Source organism: Catharus ustulatus, chromosome 2, assembly GCF_009819885.2.
Source record: "Catharus ustulatus isolate bCatUst1 chromosome 2, bCatUst1.pri.v2, whole genome shotgun sequence".
Taxonomy (NCBI): Eukaryota; Metazoa; Chordata; class Aves; order Passeriformes; family Turdidae; genus Catharus; species Catharus ustulatus.
Window position 1 is genome coordinate 100,683,832 of NC_046222.1, and position 20,406 is coordinate 100,704,237.

The 20,406-nt window shown below is 39.0% G+C and overlaps 1 protein-coding gene across 2 annotated transcripts in view; it reads right to left on the reverse strand.

Annotated features, from left to right (window-relative positions):
* The window catches only part of MYO16 (myosin XVI), a 374,829-nt gene that overhangs the window by 337,865 nt on the left and 16,558 nt on the right, over positions 1-20,406 (reverse strand). Inside the window, exon 1 of one of the 2 annotated variants that reach the window (XM_033052140.1) lies at positions 3,755-3,793. The exons of the other annotated variant lie outside the window; for it this stretch is intronic. The gene's annotated coding sequence lies outside the window, so the exon portion shown is untranslated. Of the gene's footprint in view, positions 1-3,754; positions 3,794-20,406 lie in introns of those variants that run through there. 2 annotated transcript variants of the gene reach the window in all.

A 20,406-nucleotide genomic window follows, 5' to 3' on the forward strand; every position in this document is an offset into this window, starting at 1 on the left:
GGAATTGCTCAGTAGATACCAGAAAACACATGCCCCAGTGAAGACAAAATAGGCTTCTCAGCCTTCCTCAGAAGCCTTCTAACTTCTGCCCTGTGCACCCCCTGCCCAAATCAGACAGCTCTGATCAAATGACAAGTGACTAGATGGCTCTAAGAACAGTGGAGACTGGGTCACATCTGCCAGCCTCATCCTGCACTGACGTGAATTGAAAATTGCCTTCACCTGAACATCTTCTTTAATTGTAACAAGCTGCTCTTGTAACTTTTAAGTTAGCTGAGGTGCTCAATGAAGATAACTTGTATCAAGATATTCCAATATATTAAAATACATTAAAAGATTAAGCACCATTTTTAAAAAAAAGTTAAACCAAAGAACAGTGAAAATTTACCTCAGTAACTCATAAAGCAGCAAGCTGATGCCTCAGTAGAAACTAATCCAAAGGATACCCTCCATAAAAAAAAAGAACATGGTCAGACTGTTTTTTCCTCCCTCTCTGTACACCAAAAAAAACCACTGAAAATACACAGACTAACTGTATAAGAAACAATATGTGTACATAAGTTTTTAGCAGGTGAGTTTTGAATTGAGAGAGAATAAAGTGGTTTTGCTACTACACAAAGCTATATATCAAGTGAGGTCATAATCCTATGAAAGAAATTGACTTTATACAGCCATATTATCAGAGGAATTAGTGCCTGATAACATTCTGCTTGCACTGACACGCCTCCATCCTGTTCACCCCTGGGTTGAGGTAAACCGTGAGTGCTGTGGAGGCAGATAGGCTCTTCCTGCTGCTGCTCCCAGTGCCCCATTGCTGGAATATTGGTTTATGTGCAGAAAGCTGAAACCAAGCCCAAACACTGACAATGTATAAGAAATTTACTCAAAATGCCACTTCCATCCTATTGAGTCTTGCAAAGTGTACAGATCTAGATTTTCTGGACTGTGTATGTAGTTAGCTGCTGGGGTGAAGACAGCACTTTTTTCCCATGCATTCATTATTCCCATCTCCATGACTTTAATTGGATAGACTGACACCCAGGTAATTGACAGTGCAGAGCATCACACACCCAAAAACATTTCAGAGAGGAGAATATTTCCAGGGCCATATGGTGTCCAGCTCCACTGCTTATTTGAAGTGGATGCCTGGATGCATTTCTCCTAACATGCACCTTTTAGTTTCTGTGTGTGCTGTTACAGGCGTCCCTCTGAGCATCACACAGCAGCCATGAGAGCTGAGCAAGGGCACGCTAATGCTGCTGAGGGACCATACAGCACTCACCACATTAGGCAGCACTGGAGATGCTACAAGACTGGACACAAGCTTCTGTTAAAATGAACCCTTGTCACCATCTGCTTCAGAGGTCAGGAAGAGAAGGCATCAGTAGTTTGGCAGAGTTTTCTCCACTCACAGAGGGGTAGAGAAAGCTATCTTGGCTTGCCTACTCAGGAAAGCTAACCTAAGAGATTTCATTGTATAGGAGACAAAAAAACTGGATGTATAGCAATATGCATTGCTGAGAAAAGAAGCCCTTGATCTGGAGGGTTCCTCTGGGTTGCTGAAGAGACTTCTTCCTTCCCTACCCCAAAGACTTGCTTCTTAACCATATCCATCCCACAAAGATCTTGAGCTTTGTAAAAAGCTTTCAAGGATTCTGAGGAATGGTTCAGGGGTTATTCACACACTGGGCTCCTTACCAAGTTCTGTGATAAGAAGACTTTTAGACAATCCTTGGAAGAGATGTTCCTTTGCTTCCAAAGTAGCAACAAGTCTCTGCAATTTTGGTACCATATGCACCAAAAGCGAGGAAGTCAAAGCAGTATACGGAAAACTGAAACTCTTTGGAAAGCACCTTTCCTCAAAGAGGACATTTCCCCTATTCCAGTTGTGTGGTAGTCCTCATCCAGGCCAGCCCAATAATCAGCATAGCTCAGGGGGAGCTCACCAATGGGTTGGGGCAGAAGCTTCAACAATGATAACTCTGCCTTTGGCAGGTCCCTGCGGAATATCACCAGGCTGGACCTGTCTCATATAGGTGCACAGCTAAAATGGTCAGTGACAAATGAAGAAAGACACTCCATATGCAAACAGTGTATAACAAACTAGATCTTAGTCTGTTATTTCTTTTTGCATCTGTTTAACCTTGAGCTGTCGAGGTTTGATCAATTAATTTAGGGATTTTGTTTACATATGAAAATACAAATGAATACTGTTGATATCCAGCTGCTTATCATGTGAACTGAGTTCAGGAATATTACTTAGTCTCATTATACATTACATATTTAGTCTTATTTAGAACTTAACACTTGCAGGGAAATGAAGCAAATATAACTGAAGGACTTTTTCAAGATGTTGTATCGTTAAAGAGCTTTGTTCCTATCTTCAAAACTCTGAATCACAAAAGCTTCAGTGCTCAGCCAACATCCACTCTGTGTTTTTATATTATTGTTCCATCCCAATGGAAAAAACATCAGTCAGCAATTTCTTTACCAATAATTTGGCAAATGTTGTTCTCTAAAAACCAAGTCAAAATGTTAGACGCAAATAAATATTGGTTTCTGTTCTGTAAATAAGCTAAAGTTCTTCTTTTACCTAAAGAAACCAAAACAGGACCACAGTGGCTTTTATGTGACAGAGTCTGACTAGTATTCATTTTATTGACTGTGCCTGATAAGACCATTTTGGCCTTTTAAGAAATGATATTAAATCTAACTTAATGATGTGTAACTTACTATTGTTATCATACATACTTTTCTTCAGGGACAAATAAAATAAAGAGGGTTTCAACACAGAGATACTCACAGGGGGAGATAGAATGAAACAAAAGCACATGTAAGATGTCAAGATTTTTTTAAAGCTGTAAATAAGCATCAGGTTTAGATCAAATAAATAGTGCACAAACTGCAAGCACATGGATGTATGTCTCCTGCCAGATAGCCTAAAAAATGTTCTAAAAACAGATTTATGTCTTAGACAAATATAAACTTATAACATTAATAACTCACATACAAAAAAAATAACCTTCTATTCCTCTATAGCAAGATCTTTTCCAGGAATAAAGCCTTTATTATTTGATCATCCAACTGAACTGAGACAAATTAGTAAAACTGAAATCCTAATTAAAAACATGCCTGATATGCATTTTATTTCCCATACATAACAAAAATATACTGCTGATAGCACATTTTAGTGTAATTGTTTTTTCACAGAATGTTTTAAAATGAATGGAAAAAATCCAGAAGATTTTCTTCCTAAGACATTTCAAACACTGGTCACATAAATCACAATATGGGGTAATTAAGCATGGTCAATATTTGTGCAATCCATTTATAAACACAGATATCTGTCTTTGGTTATATCAATGTGCTATCCAAAATGCAGTGCTTCTAGGACATTTCTGTGGATTCTATCACTATAATGCACACTGAGAAATAAAGAACAAGTTTAAGCCTGGTGTATGTAAAAGCATGTTTTCAAATACAACTACTACAATATTAGCTTACAGCTAGTAATGAAACTTACAGTCAGCTTATTTTATCTTACCAAGACGACATACAGCTATCAACTAAATTAAGTTATATAAAGATTATGTACTTTTTATGTTCAGCTATATTCACTATTAATGGATTAAATGCCCTTATATATATATTGAGACACACACATAGCATCAGATAGACACACAAGAGATTTAAATACTTTAAAAAATAATTAGAACATGTTATTGAAAAAGCAAAAAGATATAGATATTCCTACCAGAAATTTTCTCTTGACCAATTTTATTCCCACATATTCCTGTGTTCCACTGAATCAATTTCACACTTACTCACCTCCCTGTCTCTGTGATGTGGTTTATTCATTGGTTTGATATTGCCATAGCAACTCAGCAACATGGAAACATGTTAGCCAAGCAATGCTGCTCACCTCACACTATATGGTGAATTGCTGCCTGGTACATACAGCTCATTTTAATGTATATTGATCTCTGCTTCTTACTATTAGGTTACTGGTTTAACATCACCATTTTAACTGTGCACTTAGCAATCTTTGGTAATCACCTTCACAGTATTTAATTTGTAGTGGTTTTAGTTACAAAAATTAGCTACTTCCTCAAATTTAAAACCAGGACATATTTTGACTACAAGTCGAACTACTGCATTGGGACATGCTTGAACAACCAGAAAAATAAACAGCACTGTTCCCAGTCCTAAAATTCAGGGTTGCCCCCAGCATTCTTGCATTTAAGCAAGTGTATGCAAATACAGATAAAGTGTGTTAGCATGGCTGTGCACACATGCTCCATTTAAGAAGCTTTCCCTTTGGTGCATGTGGCCTGGAGGGAGGGGGGTCCCTCTCACCCCCACCATGCCTCCCTAGGACCACATCAACAAACTGGATGGTGCTAGTGAGAGGGATGGTGCTCTGTCTTTAGAAGAGATGCAGCGCTGGCTGAGCTGTCAGAAGCCAGGTAGGGATGCTCCAGCAGGTTCTGCTTCCACAACATCCCCACTATCAGTGGGGGCTTGCAGCATGCTCTGAATCACTAAAGGGAGGCAGTATGCCCTCTACATTTATATAAAATGAAACACCAAACAAAAAAAACCATGTGAGAACAAAAGTGGGATCTCTCGTGCAGCAAGCAACAGAGTCTTTAAATCTCCAAAGTCTAACACATCAATACTATGTAAATCAGGGCATTCCCAAACACAGATTTGGATCCTAGTGAGGAGACTAGGCAATCGTCCAGGGCAGTAGTATGAGTGGGAGCTGAAACTGTCTCATTGACTGAGTCTTTATCTTCACAAGCTGGCAACTGCTTCACAACTGAGCTTACTCACAGAGCAAATGTACTTCTGTTTGAACTAGGCTGCACCAGAGCTTGACCTAAATGTTTTTTAAGAAAAGTGACTTATTTGCCCTCAGACACTCTTGATAAGCACATAAAACACTGAGATTCTGACCACCCTTAACACAGAAAAGCTGCATGGAGACAAGCAATACCTCAGGACTCAACACATCTCAGAACACAATAACATATCAGGATATTTCTTTCTGCCTACTTAGTAACATCACCACTGTTTCAGATCACACTGTGCTTAAGCTCAAAAGTTTGACTGACTAGGAGGCCTTTGAGTGTAAAACACATCTGTGAGGCAGTATGGGATTCACAGTTGAAATTCAAGCCACCTAACCCTGACTGCCCCTCACACATCCTCACACCTTATCTGTCCCTTTCACAGCCACATCACCCTTACCTCCTCACAGCACAGCAGCAGCCTCCTGCTCTTACTCCAGCAGACTCCCAGCCTCAAGCTCTAATTGCAAATGCCTATGACTAATGACCAGCTATCCCACCCCTTCATATCCCCCAAGCTGCCTGGGCAGACACAGGTGTTTCCACTCCTTGGTAATCAGTACAGCTGCAAGTCATTGGAGAAGATCCCCTCCTACACTGTCCCTTCAGCCCAGCTCTCCACATGAAGCTACAGAAAGAACACTGATAAATATCACCCTCACTTCCCTTTCCCTTCCCAGGTCCCAGCAATGGCACAATCTTCAAAGTGGGTCCTTCCCACAAACTGCAGTTCTTCATGAACTGCTCCAGCATGGATCCCTTCTATAGTCCTTTCAGGAAGGCTGCTCCAGTGTGCACTCCTCTCTTCACGGGACAACAGGTCTCACCAGGAGCCTGCTCCACCCCAAGCTTCATATGGGGCCACAGCCTCCTTTGGGAATCCACCTGCTCCAGCATGGGGTCCTCCATGGATGGAGGTGGATATTTGCAGGTGGATATTTGCTTTAGCATGAACCCCCAATGTGCTGCAGGGGCACAGCTGCCTCACCAGGTGTCTGCACCACAGGGTGCAGGGGAATCTCTGCTCAGCACCTCAAGCACCTCCTGCTCCTCCTTTTACACTGACCTTGGTATCTGAAGGGCTGTGTATTCTCACTCTTTTGGTTGTTGCTCCACAGCAGCTTCTTTTTTTCTTTCCTCTTCTTAACAAAGTTATTCTAGGGGTGCTACCACTATCACCGATGGGCTCAACCTGTGAAAACAGCAGACCCACCATGGAGCCAGCTGGATTTAGCTCTGTTGGACTAGGGGAACCTTCTGGAGAAGGTTCTCACAAAAACTGCCTCTGTAGTCTCCCTGCTATCGAAAACCTGGCTATGCAAACTGAATGCAACTCCTAGAATAAAAGCAACATTTTACTTACCAGACTTACTTCAACAGAACACTGCACACAGCCACTAAATTTCAACAACATAGCCCTGCTTTTGCTAAGGGCAGATGTCACCTTGGGGGAACTATCATGGGCTCCTCTCCAGACTTGGCATTTCCCAGGGCCACAAATGCACAGATGTAGTGGGTGCTTCACAGACCTCAGTGTCAAGGGCTACACGGTCACACTAGAATGGTTTGACAGCTTCAGGCTTCATAAAAGGCCAGGAATCATTTTTTTGTCTCCATCCTCTGAGCAAGGCCACATCTCAAAACCCATTTTATATCCAGTCATATGTGCCCCATGGGCTGCCAATCAGACTGTTCTGAAGTAAAACAAAAGGTCATACAACATGATTTTGGCTTCAATTTCAGTTATTTGTTGATTTGGATTCTAAAGAAAGGAACGATAGCTCTGATTTTACATAAAGTTTCCAATCCACATATATAATTTTTTTTTTAAATGCACCCATGGGTACCTCTATATTCTTCTAGTAGAGATCCAGCTCTATACAAGTGGAATTTTAACTTGCTGTAACTCTCAGAAATTTAGTCTGTAAAAACCAGCAAATACACCCTTGGGACTTGTTAAACACCCTAGATGAAAAGCATTCACAAACTGAGCAGCCTTTTCTTCTGATTTTTTTATTAAGTCAGTGGACAGTATCACAAAAGAAAATCATTTTGATAAAATTGGTGATTCAAACAGACAAAAGGGGTTGTCATCAAATAAACTGATTCCAACATAAGCAATCATCAGGTCACATAAGCTGATGCAAGCAGAAAACAAAGAGACTGCAAGTTAGTCCCTCCACAGCAAAAAAAATGGTGATATCTTTATTTGTATTTAGGGATCTTTATTAGAATGGCTCTTTTAGGCTTGACATGTATTGTTATGATATTATATTGCTTTTGACTGATTCCACCCTTCCCTCTTCATTAAGATGAACCAACACTGACATGCAATGGACTGTCTTTAATGGCAAACAGATATTTATGGTATCATCAAAAATCACCATCACCGCATAATGTGGTCTTGTTTAATATCTCATAGTTTGGGTTTTTTTTAATACAGTCTCTTTGGACAAACTGATTTCAGAGGAATGAAAAAAAAATAAAAATGCATCTCCTATAATGAAGTCTGCTGCACCACAAGGATTAGGTAAAGCCTCACAGAGACTTTTAAGGAGAACTTCTCAAAAGGCTCAATTGAGACAAATGCTATCTACTCTTACAAGAGTTTTAGCACCTTCATTTTCTTCAGATAAGGAAGGTCCTATACCCATCACATTGATAGTTTTAATGATTACATTAACATATTTAGGTGGTTTAATACAATACTGCTAACAGTAACTACAAAATAATAATTGCCTGTGTGGGACAGTCAAAATTGAAAAATATCTGTAAAACTTCATTTGTATCAGCAATTCACCAAGTCAGAATCGGAATGAACATTGCCAACTTTCATGTTTCAAATTGCAATCACATTAATTTTAGATATTACTATCTAAAATCATGCTCATCCTTCCCTGCCACATTCTTTCAAAATTTTTATTTTCTTTATTCTTTATTTATTTATCTTTATTCTCTTACCTATTCATGCTGACAGTAGAACAGTGTTATTAACAGAAACAAATGAAGAAGAGACATAACTGTTTCATATTTGTCAATTCACAATATTGTCAATTAACAATAGGTCTTTAAAATAAGAGTACTTTTCCCCAAAAATCAATTAGTACTGTATAATTTGTTTATATGCTAAATTAAACAAAAATTAGTCTGAAAAAATATACCTCCTCATACAGTCAAACTTAACAGCAATAATTAGATTATGTTTGGCACCTAGTGCTGACTGAAAATTAGAAAAGTTACTAGTTGCTGTTACAATTATGAAAACATCTATGAAAAGCAAGAGCCATTAAAACCAAGGAAAATTTTTGTCAGGCATTCAACATGATAATGAAACAGATAATGTTACAGGATCCCTGGATTATATTGTTACCGGGTCTTCCACAGCTTTATTCCTTGTGTATCTGTCAGTGGCTATATTTATTAGTGTTGTTTATTTTTAATTGTTCTTTGATGTAGCAAAGTCACTACCTTGATTCCAATAAACTGATACGGACTTATCCAGCTTTGCTATGGCACAATTAAGATTATTCTTTTCACCATGCTAAAGCTGCAGGATTTTGATTGCCCCTCCTAACAGAGTATGCCCAGCATCTCTTAAACCCTCCCAGGACTTATATTTATAGATAAATATGCTAATTCCAATTTGCAAAAAATGCCACAGCTCATATCCTATCTGATTTCAAGTAATGAATCTGCTCTAACTTAGAGGAAACAAGAAGTTTGCTTGTGGAGTACTTATTCAATATGGGCAAGACTAGAATTTAACTTATTCGAAAAAATAATTTAGCCCAAAAAAGAATATTCTAATAATACATACTCATTGTTTGGAAATAGCCATACCAGCACTGAAAGTAGATATTCATTGAAGTTGCTTTGAGAATATGAGTATCATTATTTTCATTTCATTATAAACACATTATGCCCTTGTAGTGGTAGACAGGGCAAACAAAGTGAAAGAGAGGGCAACCAAAGCTGGGCAGAAAATACACAAGGTGAACAACAGGCAAGGAAGAAATTGTTAAATACACACCAGCAGCTGAGCAATTGGAGGGACTGATAAGAGTAATGATATCAGATAAATCCCTGACTCAAAAGTTATTACACTCTCTGCAGAAGTGAAGCCATAGATCTGTAATAAAGAGAGGCATTGCAAAATATGAAGTTATACCAATTCTGTTTTTCTAGCTGTTTGAGTAAGGTGTCAATAAAGAAGAAACCATTATAATTAGCTTCTACTATTTTACTGTATGAATTTTTTTTCTTACAGAGAAAAAGGAACAAATAGGACACTTTTTCACATGCACTGTTTTCCACAGTTTGATTTTGATGGTAACTTTGTGACTGCTTTACCACACACAGGAGTAGTTTAAATCTTACATCATTTTTTACTTAACATATTCAGGGGGTTTGTATTTGTTTGGTGTCTACACAGAACAAAGACCTAGAATAAGAAAGACTTACTAGGCCTGATTCCTTGCCTTAATGCAGCTTTTGTCATTTCACTGATTTCAGCCTTCCTTAACTGATACCTATAATATAAATATTATATATAAACCTATAAATACCTAAAATTCATTAGGTAGGTTGATTCAAGTTCTTCCTGAAGAGCAGAAAAAAATCAGAGTATTTTGACTGAAATGTCAGGCACTGCATAAAAATATCAAATTATATCAAATTCACAACATAGGGACTTGGTTGTGATTATGCAGTCACTGAGATGTGTTTGTCAACTGGAGTATCTTATTTCCATTACGTTAATTAAAGAAGATGTTTTCCTCCATTGTCTTATCTCTATTTTCCATTTAAGTGAAGATTTTTATTTTTTTCTTCTAAACTTGAGAAGGGAATGCTGAGAAAAGAAACAGAATTCACATTGCCATAATTGCACAAGTCTCATTTAAAGAACAACCTGGATTTAATTACCTTTTTTTGTTATTGTGTATAGTTTCATTTATTCAGAAACTCTACTCTCTCTGTTAGCGGCAGCCAACTCCTTATACCGTAATCTTATGACAAGAGTAAATCTTTAAAAAAGCTTCAAAGGCTAAAAAAACACAAAACCAGATCCTTAACACATCATTGTTTACAGGAAAGGTAGTGAATAAATACCTCTTTTGGGTCAGTCTCTTAACTTTATGAACTGCTGATTTTCTTTAGGAGACAGAGGAAACTTCACAAAAGTCTTGTATTTCTATCTCTCTTCCTAAAAACTCATCACCAATGAAAAAAACGTTTTTTGGGAAACCATGTACACAAGGTCTTCCAGGCAAAGTGCCCATGAAGTGCTACAGCCCCTGAAAAGCTGCATAATCACAGCACACTGTTGGTCATCACAAACTAAGCAATTTAACTGTCAAAAAAATTAGCATTTTTTGCTATTGGTAAAACTATTTGTTCTTGTGTTTTAAAGACATAGTGTTCCTCTTCACAAAATACAGAAGAGTTAATGATTTTCCCTTCTTCGCCTCTCTTACACAAAAGACAGACTAGATCTTGACTCTGGATCTGGCCTTTATATGGTAACCAAAAGAGGCAACACTTGTGCTGCATTTTTTGTTTTAATTAGGGATAGATTCTGGGTTTGTCCAAAAAAAACCCAAAAAATTAAAAAAACTTTAATTTCAGATGAACTGGATCAGCATCACCATAGTTAATACAGTTCATTTTAATGAAAAAAATTCTCCTGGAATTTGATTACACAGAAAAGTTCTCTGCAAGATGTGTCCCTTGGACAAAAATGGTCATTTCTCTGCACACTGATTTTTTATTTTTCCATTCCCACTCCCCACCCCTGCAAATCCTAAAGCTATACATAAGACTTTTGAGTAGGTTACCAAGGCAACTCATGCAGCTTATCATTATCTAGATCTCATTACTGAAAGATTGATTTTGGATGAATAGTAATCTTGTAACAGGGTGTGCTGATGGATCACTTTCTTTTAAGTTACTAAAAGCCAGGGAAGCCTAAGCATATGACTCCATTTTGGGTGTAATGAATTGTGGAAATGGCTCTTCAATGTCTTTTCAGCTTCTCTTGCCCACATTGTACCTATATATGGGTTTCTGTTATCTGGATCCTACCTCCCTCAAGACAGCAACTTCACTGATTCAAAAAAGAAAGATCAAGAACTTACAGACAATGGCAAGAGAACCCCTGGGGTACAGCCACAGTCAAACTCAGATCTCTGGAGACCATAACAAGGCAATTCCTGGTTTTGCAGTCCAAACAATGAATGAACAGCAAAATGCCTATATAGCACAAATCACTAGGCTCACATAACCTTATCCTGACAGATCAAATTTTATTTAGTTATCCAGCACATAAATTCATGCTAACTCAAGAGAGACTTATCCACATTAGACACTTAGTGAACATTTTGTGTGGTTCCAGGCTTTGCTTTCAGCTACTTCATACATTGTTAGTACCACTTATCTTCCTGGTTTTCATTGGCTTAGCTGGAGCAGAGTCCTTCATTCTAATTTTTGCAACTTTTTTATGCATTACATATCGGAACCTTTTTCTTGCCAGAGTAGCCAGCAGGCAAAAAGTCTGGCCAGGCAAGAGCCTGAATATCCTCAGGTCACTCAAAAACTTCTGAAGTTTGCTCAGTCTAGCCCTAAATACTACAGCACAAAGCTCAGGCAGAGATCCTGTGGGCAGGCACCGCACAGCGCTGTGTATAATGTCAGAGCGTACTACAGCCACATGTTAATGCTTTATCCTAAGGGGCCTGAAGCAGCTGTTCAAGAATACTAAAAGGCTGAAAACAGAAGAATATGGATAGCATGTTTACTTGAAGCAGGATAAGAAAAGTCCTCTGTTACAAGCTTGACTGCAAGGTACAATGCATGGAAGAGCTGCGCACACACACATCAGTAGCAAGGACTGCTTGCAGAAGAAATCCAGACCTTCAAAAGGAGTAACATTGCTTCTTGTAGAGCTCGCTGTTTCCCAGAGGCCAAGTGAAAGGGTTCCAGATCTGAGCAAGGAAAACAAGTCACTACCAGCCTGGCACCATACTGGCTCTGTAAGCCTTCCTAATCTCCATTCACCTATCCTTTCTGTACATGTGAGAACCAAGTGCAACACATTTTGCTAACAAAGGTGTCATGAAAAATTGACTTTTTTACAGACAAAACCTTTCATTATGAGTAAACACATTACTCTTGATTGTAAAATACAGCAGCATAAGCAAGTATTGCTAATAGTTTTGGTATGGAAAGAACAAATGTGTTTGAAAAAAGCTGCTGTAAACTCTATGACTACATTACTCTAAAGGCTGTGGAGAAAAGACCAATTCCAAGTTCATCTAGGATTATAACCATTTTTAAGCTGCATGAAGGTGGACACAATTGAAAATACTTGCAAGAATTGAACAAAATGGCTTTCAAGAAAAATGCAGACAATGGAGAGTTTGCTTAATAAACATTTATCCCCTCGGGCATCAATTAAGTGTGTTATATGACCTTTTGGAATAAGACATGTCTGCAAACCATTCATTAGTAGTTTATTAGGCTGATCAAACAAAAAACACCTCGGATATTTTTGTGCATTTTCATTCATTACCCTTCAGCACATCAGCTTATCCTGGTAGTGCTGAAATAAGTAAGAGGTTTAATGTTGACTGCTATAGGATTACCTCAGGCTAAAAGCATATGGACTTAGGCCTAGTGTGAGGTTCTGTGTAACGCTTAAAATACAGTTACACCTTCACTAAAAGACCTTTCTTAATGCAGTTAGATGAGAATTCAATGCTGCTGTTTCTGGCAAAAACGTATAATTACAATGCCTCAAGAAAAGGAAGCTGACATGCTGCTTTGAGATCTGAGGGTGATGGAAGAAAACATTATTATACTAAAATAATAGATCAAGATTCAGTAAGAGACCAGACAGATACTTAAAAATACAGTTAAAATGTAAACCTAGAGCAGTCATTAAGCAAAGATAAATGGAAAAGTCAGTTGGTTTTGAGGCTGGAGGTGAGAGGGTTTCCCATGTGGAAACATGGTAATAGGTAGATTAGAGAGGCATTATGTCAGGAATTATGAGCTCTCCTACATTGCTGTCTACACCTTATAAAAGCTGTTGTGAAGAACAATGATGAAATGAGCTGTACATCACCATCATCTCCCAAAAAGGTTACTTAGCACTGAGGGCAGTTCATCACTCCATTGGATGCAGAGCCCCATGAGGAAAAGCTTTATTATGAAGACACCACAGTTCACTGTTACAGGACTATATATTACAGTTCTTGTGAGGTTTTTTCCTGCCTACTCCTGCCTGCATTTCTGGCTTTGTGTACCTTTGTGTACCACTGGAGTGACCAAAAAATATACAAGACCTCTTTTTATGCCTTTCCTTTACAAAATTTCTTTATGGAAGTCATACTGTAAACTAATTTCCCCACATTTCCTCCTCATCCAAAAATTTTAAGACAAGAGCAGCACATTATGAATCCAAGAGGTAAATTTTCAAGTATTAAAAACAAACATTTTGAAATGGAAAAAAAGAAGACAAACATAACCATTAAATTAGTTGCATCTACTTCAGCACTAATATGCACAAGTTCAGTGAATATATTCAGGAAACAATAAAGAGGATTAGATATTCAAACAATAACTAAGAAAATTATTGATAAAACAAGACAGCAAAAATTTAAAAATGTAAATGGCACAGGGTTCCATAGTCTACCATAAGAGATTGGAAAAACAAAAGAAACTCCCAAATTAATATAATTTTTCATATTCTAAGATGTAGCATTTACAGAATATGAAGGAATTAATTTACTCAAAAACCAGCATGCGCTTGCAACAACACTTCCCTCTGAACATATGGAGATGCTTAACTAAGCAGCAAAAAGAATGTTCTTCAGAAATGCTGATGATGAGCTGATGTGCTGATTTTGCAGCAGATTTCCAGAACCCATAGACCCAGATTCTCCAAGTTTATTCCACACACAGAATCTGGCCCATGAACCCAACCAAGGCAAAGTTCACACTTCTGGCATGAGGTCAAAAGCATGGTCAGGGAAGGCATCCGTATGGGCTCAGCTTCCCTCAGTGAAGGAGGCCGGGACTGAGAGGAGCAGCAAGAGAAGGGTGGGACTGCCTATCTTTGGAGAGTTTTCCCTTGGGATGGAGGCAGTCCCAGATGCACACAGTCTGATTCTGAATTGGCAGCACCTGCTGCCAATGCTGGCTCTAAGCCCACTGCTGGTGACACCTGAACAACACAGGAAGCCCCCACAGAAAAAGTGCTAACTCTGAGTCAGAACATCCATTTGAAAACTAATCCACAGCATCTCCTATCACATTTCTGCACTAGCCTGATGCTAACCTTATATCCTTCTTTGCTCTTGTTAACAAGTGATAACAAGAAGTTAACAGCTTCAGGTTTACATCCTTTGCAGTTTTTTCAGACTGCTAGTCTGTATTTCTTCCACAAAAAAAAAAAAACACCATCTCCAAGGAAGAAATATTTTTTGTTAGTTGTTTCCATGAGATGGTACTCATAGTGCAGTAATGGCTTTATAGAGGCCAAATGCCACATTAAGTGTAGGAGCAATGTTTTAGTAACAAATCTCCCAGGTCATCACAAATTGCTTCAGAGCAGAACAAACAGCAAAAGCCAACATCAAGCTTTAACATATACAGCCAATAAAAAAGAGCATGGCACAGATCAGACAAATTAATATCAAGAACAGATGAATCAATATCATGACCTGCAAATGTTAACAGATATAAATCCCTTGTAATATGCTCTGATCAATCTCTATCATCTCCAACTGTTCAAGTCCCTGTTCAGGAACCAAAAAACCATCAGGGTTTAACTCCAGCCAGCAACTAAGCACCACACAACTGCTGCTCACTCCCTCACCAGAGCATTATGGGGAAGAGTCAAAGTGAAAAATTAGTTTTAAAACTAGAAGTGAAATAATTTTCCAGCATGATGAGCCAGTATGCTTTGACTGAAACCTACTACACATATCTTGTGTTACTCTATGTGGTTTGTTGCTCTAGAACAGCTTTATCTTGGACATTTTATCTGCATCCAAGCACCTCACATCCATAAAGAATATACACTGCTGCAGCTGCATCCATTTCCACTTGCCTGCCAGTTGGCCAGGAGGTACAGACAAGGCAGCATGTTGTGCTTTAAAGATTCCTTATCCCTTACCAGCCTAGGCACCATAAAACATTTATAGACTATTTTGGGCAGCATTTCATTGCAAATTCCATATGCTTAGCTGAACTATTCAATGCCCAGAACGACAATAAAGAGAAGATTACATTTGAATGCACCATGTAGCAAGTATTCTACCTTTTAGCTGCTACAGCCCATTATCTCCTAAAATAAACAGACAGCCAGCTCGAGCCATCAGCTGAGTTCCACGGTATCAGACACCTCTGTGCAGCCTCAAGCATCTACTCCAGGGTACAGTCTCATCTCCATTCACAGATATTTGCAAAAGAGAATACAGCCTGAAGGGGGCAAGTTCTTTAGTATGTTGTATAATGCAAAGGGAAAGAAGAAAGGCAGCTACAGATCCTTTCCCCAAGCAAAATGCATGGTCTTGCTTTTAGTTACGGACATAGCCACATGATGATGATGCGCTTAAAATAAAAAAAGAAAATGTGTACTAGTATTTGAAGGAATTAAATAAAAAGTGTCTGACCTACAGAATAATTTAATGCATACTGAAGGGAGAAAGCCCTTATTATGGAAAATCCTTTTAAATAATTTGTCCTTACATGCCATCACAAATTTACAAGGAGACTGAAGATATGTAACTTCAGGACATGAGGTAACTCATTTCTTCTGCGCCATCGTGCATCTGTTCTTGCATATATGGCCCAGCAAAGGGAGAGAACAATGCTGTCTATAATTTTAGCTCTTCAGGGATAGACAGTGCAGACTGGCACAGAAGGAGAAAGTGTCAGCTAACTGAATGGGTTGAATGTCTCTCTCTTACCTCCCTTGCAAATGAAACTGTCTCTGCCATATTAAGCAATGGGTTACCAGTCTGGAGGAAAGGATGACCTTTTAGAGGCTACTACAATATTTAGGACCCTAAAGCAGCTCATTGGATCAGCAACCTAGTGATAAAGTAGTTCAGATAATCTCAGCTACATCCAGCAATGAGCTCTGGCCAAATGTCAGAGCTTTTAGTCTGCTCTGACGAAAACTGGCCAGGCACCAGCCCTGAACAACAGCTCCAGCACAAACAGAGCTTCACACTGTACTCCAAACTTTCTCCCTGCTTATCCTTTGTGTCACTTGACTGGAAAATTTGCAATCTATGCAATTTTAAAGAGTTTGAGATTATTTTTTTTTTGCCTAGGATTCAAACATTAAGTTGTCCTCTTGAGATCTATTTTATATCACTCCATACATCCTTCTTTTGTTCGCTACTCGCAGCTCATAAAGCCTACTAATGTACCCTTTAAATACAGAAGAATCACATGTTTTTCTTCTCATTTCCCTTCCTGCTTTCTGATTATTTAGAGCTGAAAGACAGCACCTTTTGCATTAAATCATGGCCAGGTCATTAACATTAGGGAACCTTTCCCATTAAAAAGGCAATATATATTGACATGTGAACACTCCACTCCCAAAAGCATTTCTTCCAACACTTCATTAACATTTTTCACTGCTGAACCATTATACCCTCCCAGAGCATGTCTTTATTGTCCCATTTCCTCAGCATACCACTAATAACACAACAAAAGGAGAGGAGGCAATTGCAGATAAATCTGCCCAACTTCCCATCGGGTTTCCCTTCCACACTCCTGCCATCTGTGCTGGCTGCCACAGCACTACATATGCTCGCAGACAATGCCAGGGGGTCACACTCCACATTCCAGCCACTCGCCTCTGCTGCTGTGATTGTCACAGCCCAGTACTTCTGCTCTTTGCCCTCACATGTTCATCTGCAGGGACAGCTTCCAGCCACCAAAACTGGGGACACACAGCTGAGCTCCCAGCACTACACATGCCCTTCACCTCAGGAAAACTGGAGACTCATCCTGTGGTTTACAAACCAAGTAATTTACAAAACACAGGTTTCAAGTCTTGAGAAGCAACATGTCATATTTTGAATGGTCTGTTTACTCCCAAGAAATTCCCCTGATACAACATTATCAGATTATCACAAAAAAATAGTATTTTCAAAGAAATAAATAAGCAGAAAGCTTTAATCATAAAGAAAATTAAGAACATTTCTTTCTACTAGATTAGCATCAGCCAAAGACAGAATCAAATATTGATCTATATTTCTGGATTAGCTTTCTGAGGTGTGCAACCACCTTTTCACAGCTGTGAACACAGCACTGCAAAAAATTGATCATCACTCACTTTGCAATCTGAACTGCATGAATCATTAGTAGCTGACTTGTTAATTAAATACGGTAGCAGAATTCTAGATTAGTCCTGCCTTTATAAGAGCACCATTAATAAACCTGTTTTTCAATTTAGGAAACATCATCTTGTCATAGAGTAGCCATTGTATTATTCCTGCCTAAGTATAATATTTCATTCGTTACCTTGACAAGTCACATCATTTAGACTATCCATAAGAATAAATTTCCTCAGCTTGAAAATGTTATCTTTGTGTCCACAGAGAAGCCCCAAATGCACAAATGTCTCCTGTAAATCTCACATCAGAATTTTCATAAACCAGTGGGCACACAGAAAAACCCTGCAGACAGGGGAACCGCAATAGGTTTTCTCATTTATGATTGGGCACCACACAAATGGCTGTTTGGTTGAAGAATTCTCTTCTTCCCATTTTCCATTCTTCATTCACTTGCAGTAAATGCACAATGAAAAAATTAATTTTACCTCACATATTCAAAAAGGAACCCAAACAAATTACAGTAATTTCACAATTACAAGCCGTACCATTTTGACTAAAACTTTGTTCCCACCCCAGAAATGCAGCTTACACTCAGAAGTGGCTAATATGTGAAAAATTTTCTGCAATTTCCAACCCCAGAAGTGCCAGCCAAGGTGCCGAGCCAAGCACCTGCCAGTAAAACCCGGCATTGCGCAATTGTTACAAGTTGGTTACTCTGTTGCACGGTGGGTGGAGCCGGGCTCCGTGCCAGCAGCGCGGGGGGAGGGAGGTGGGGGGCTACCTGCTTTGGGAAGCACAATCTGGGGCAGAGGCAGGGGCTCCATGCTGCCATCCCCACGGCTCGCGGTGGAAGCGGGGGGCTCCCGCTCCCACCTGCCGCCACCGCTGCAGGAGCAGGCAGGCTCCTTCTCCTCCTGCCACCGCCGCTGTGGGTGCCAGTGGGCTCTGTCCCCGCCTGCCATCGCGGGGCAGCGCTGGGCTGGGGTGAGCGAGCCCAGCGGCAGCAGCAGCCAGCCCCGAGCGGCCCCGCCAAGAGGCAGCGCCGAGCTGGGCCACCCAGCCCCGTCGACAGCCCTGAGCGCCCCGAGCCTGCACGACCCGAGCCGAGCCAGTAAACCCCGCAATCCCGTGATTCTGTTACTATTTGGCAACTTTGTTGCACGCAGGTCCTCACTGCGAACGACAGAGTGGCTTATAATTGGGTATGGCTTGTGTATGGACAAAGAACGAAATGTTGCCAACACCCGGAGATGCGGCTTATAGTCAGTGCGGTTTGTAATCGTGAAATTACTGTAAGTACACCTCTCTCCTTAATCCTTTGATATTGTATATTAAAATATGAACATGTGCACTGTACAACATAGTGCGATATCAGTGAGCATCTCATTTCTTGATTTATCAGTAATATTGATGCAATCTATCCCTGCCTTCCCTCAAGTATGGCATCCGTGGCCAACACTTGCTCTTTCAAAAGACAGTCTACAAACACTCCTGGTAAACCTACTTGAGAAACCCTCAGAAAATTGGTAGCTAAAAGGGATTCTCTTCTGAAAGTTTCTGCAGAACACCTCAGACAATCAAAATTCACTAAAACTTATTTGCTAGATATACGTGTACATCTTTTATATATACATATATATAAACATGTATATCATTTATATTTATTTACATATATATTTACATGCATATATTTTATATACACATGCATAAACAGAAGCATCCTTCAAAATCTAAAAATATTAATTTAGGGACTGCCAGACTGAACACATGATGATTAAACGACTAGCACTTTGAAATGCTGAAGTAGCAATACTGCTAAAATACCTGCTGAGATTCAACTCTGGCTCCATTAAGCAGATAAAGTCATCACTGTGGAAGTGCAAGATTGTCTTTTTGGCTAATGCTTAATCAGACTTCAAGTATGTATTGCTAATAACTGTGAATAATAAATTAATTCAAAGACTGGCTCTTATATGCATATAGAAGCCTGATGTATGGCTACTAAGTGATCTGTTCTAGAAACAGGAAATCTCTTACACACATTTACTAAGCACATTTATTCATTCTCACAAATCCTTAATGAGTACTTGACTATTTTCTGTTTTAAGTATACACAAAAGGAAATTTTAGAAAATAGTGACTCATGAAACAAAGCAGAGGTCAAATAAAGAAAAGCCACAGCTCTTCTTTTGTATGCACTATTTCTAAGGAGTGCAATTGATCCACTGTCAGTGGTGCTTTTCTAGTGTGTGTTTCTACATAAACAACGCAGTTATTTTTCAGCAAACCTATGGTATTTTAAAAAATCTACTTTGCCTCCTCTCCTGAGGACAAAAATTCTCACCCACAAAATGAGTATGATCAAATTCTGTCTTTGAGGACCTCTGGTATGACAGCTTTGAAGGATTAGCTATTGTACCCATGAACCCAACTTCTGCCCCTTCAGAAACAAGATTATTTTGCCATCCCTCCCTCAAACCTTTTAATAAGTTGCCTATTCTCTTTTACTCACAAAACACATCACCAAAACAAAACAATACAAAAAAAAGTTAAAAAATTTAAAAAATAAAAAATAGATGTCTAACCAGTAACTCATAATTTCCACATTTATTGCTCTAAATGTGAATTATGTAAAGGTATGATGACCTACCCGGAAGGCAGAAGCAAGGAGCACATCTTAATTTGGTACAAGATACAGGATTTTTTTTTTTTTTTTTTGCTTACAAGCAGTTCTTTATAGTTAAAAATAAAACCACACGGAAAATTTGGGAGTCTACAACAAAAATATTTACACAATTTCAATGCACTCCTACAGGATTTCTGACATAGAGTATTACTATATTTTTACTATATTTATTACTAATAAACATTATTATTAATTACATTGGTATTACAGTAAATGCATTTTTAAGATCTTTCCTTTGCTTCTACAAATTGGTATGACAGCACTGATTTACCATGGAACTAAACCAGATTACACCAGGAACAGTGTAATTCACTCTAGATTTTTGCAGAGCTGGTACACAGAATCACACAGTCAGTTAGGTTGGAAAACACCTCTGAGATCGTGGACTCCAACCTGTGACTGAACACCATCACATCATTTACACCATGGCACTCAGTGCCACATCCAGTCTTTCCTTAAACAACTCCAGGGACAGTGACTCCACCACCTCTCTGGGCAGCCCATCCCAATG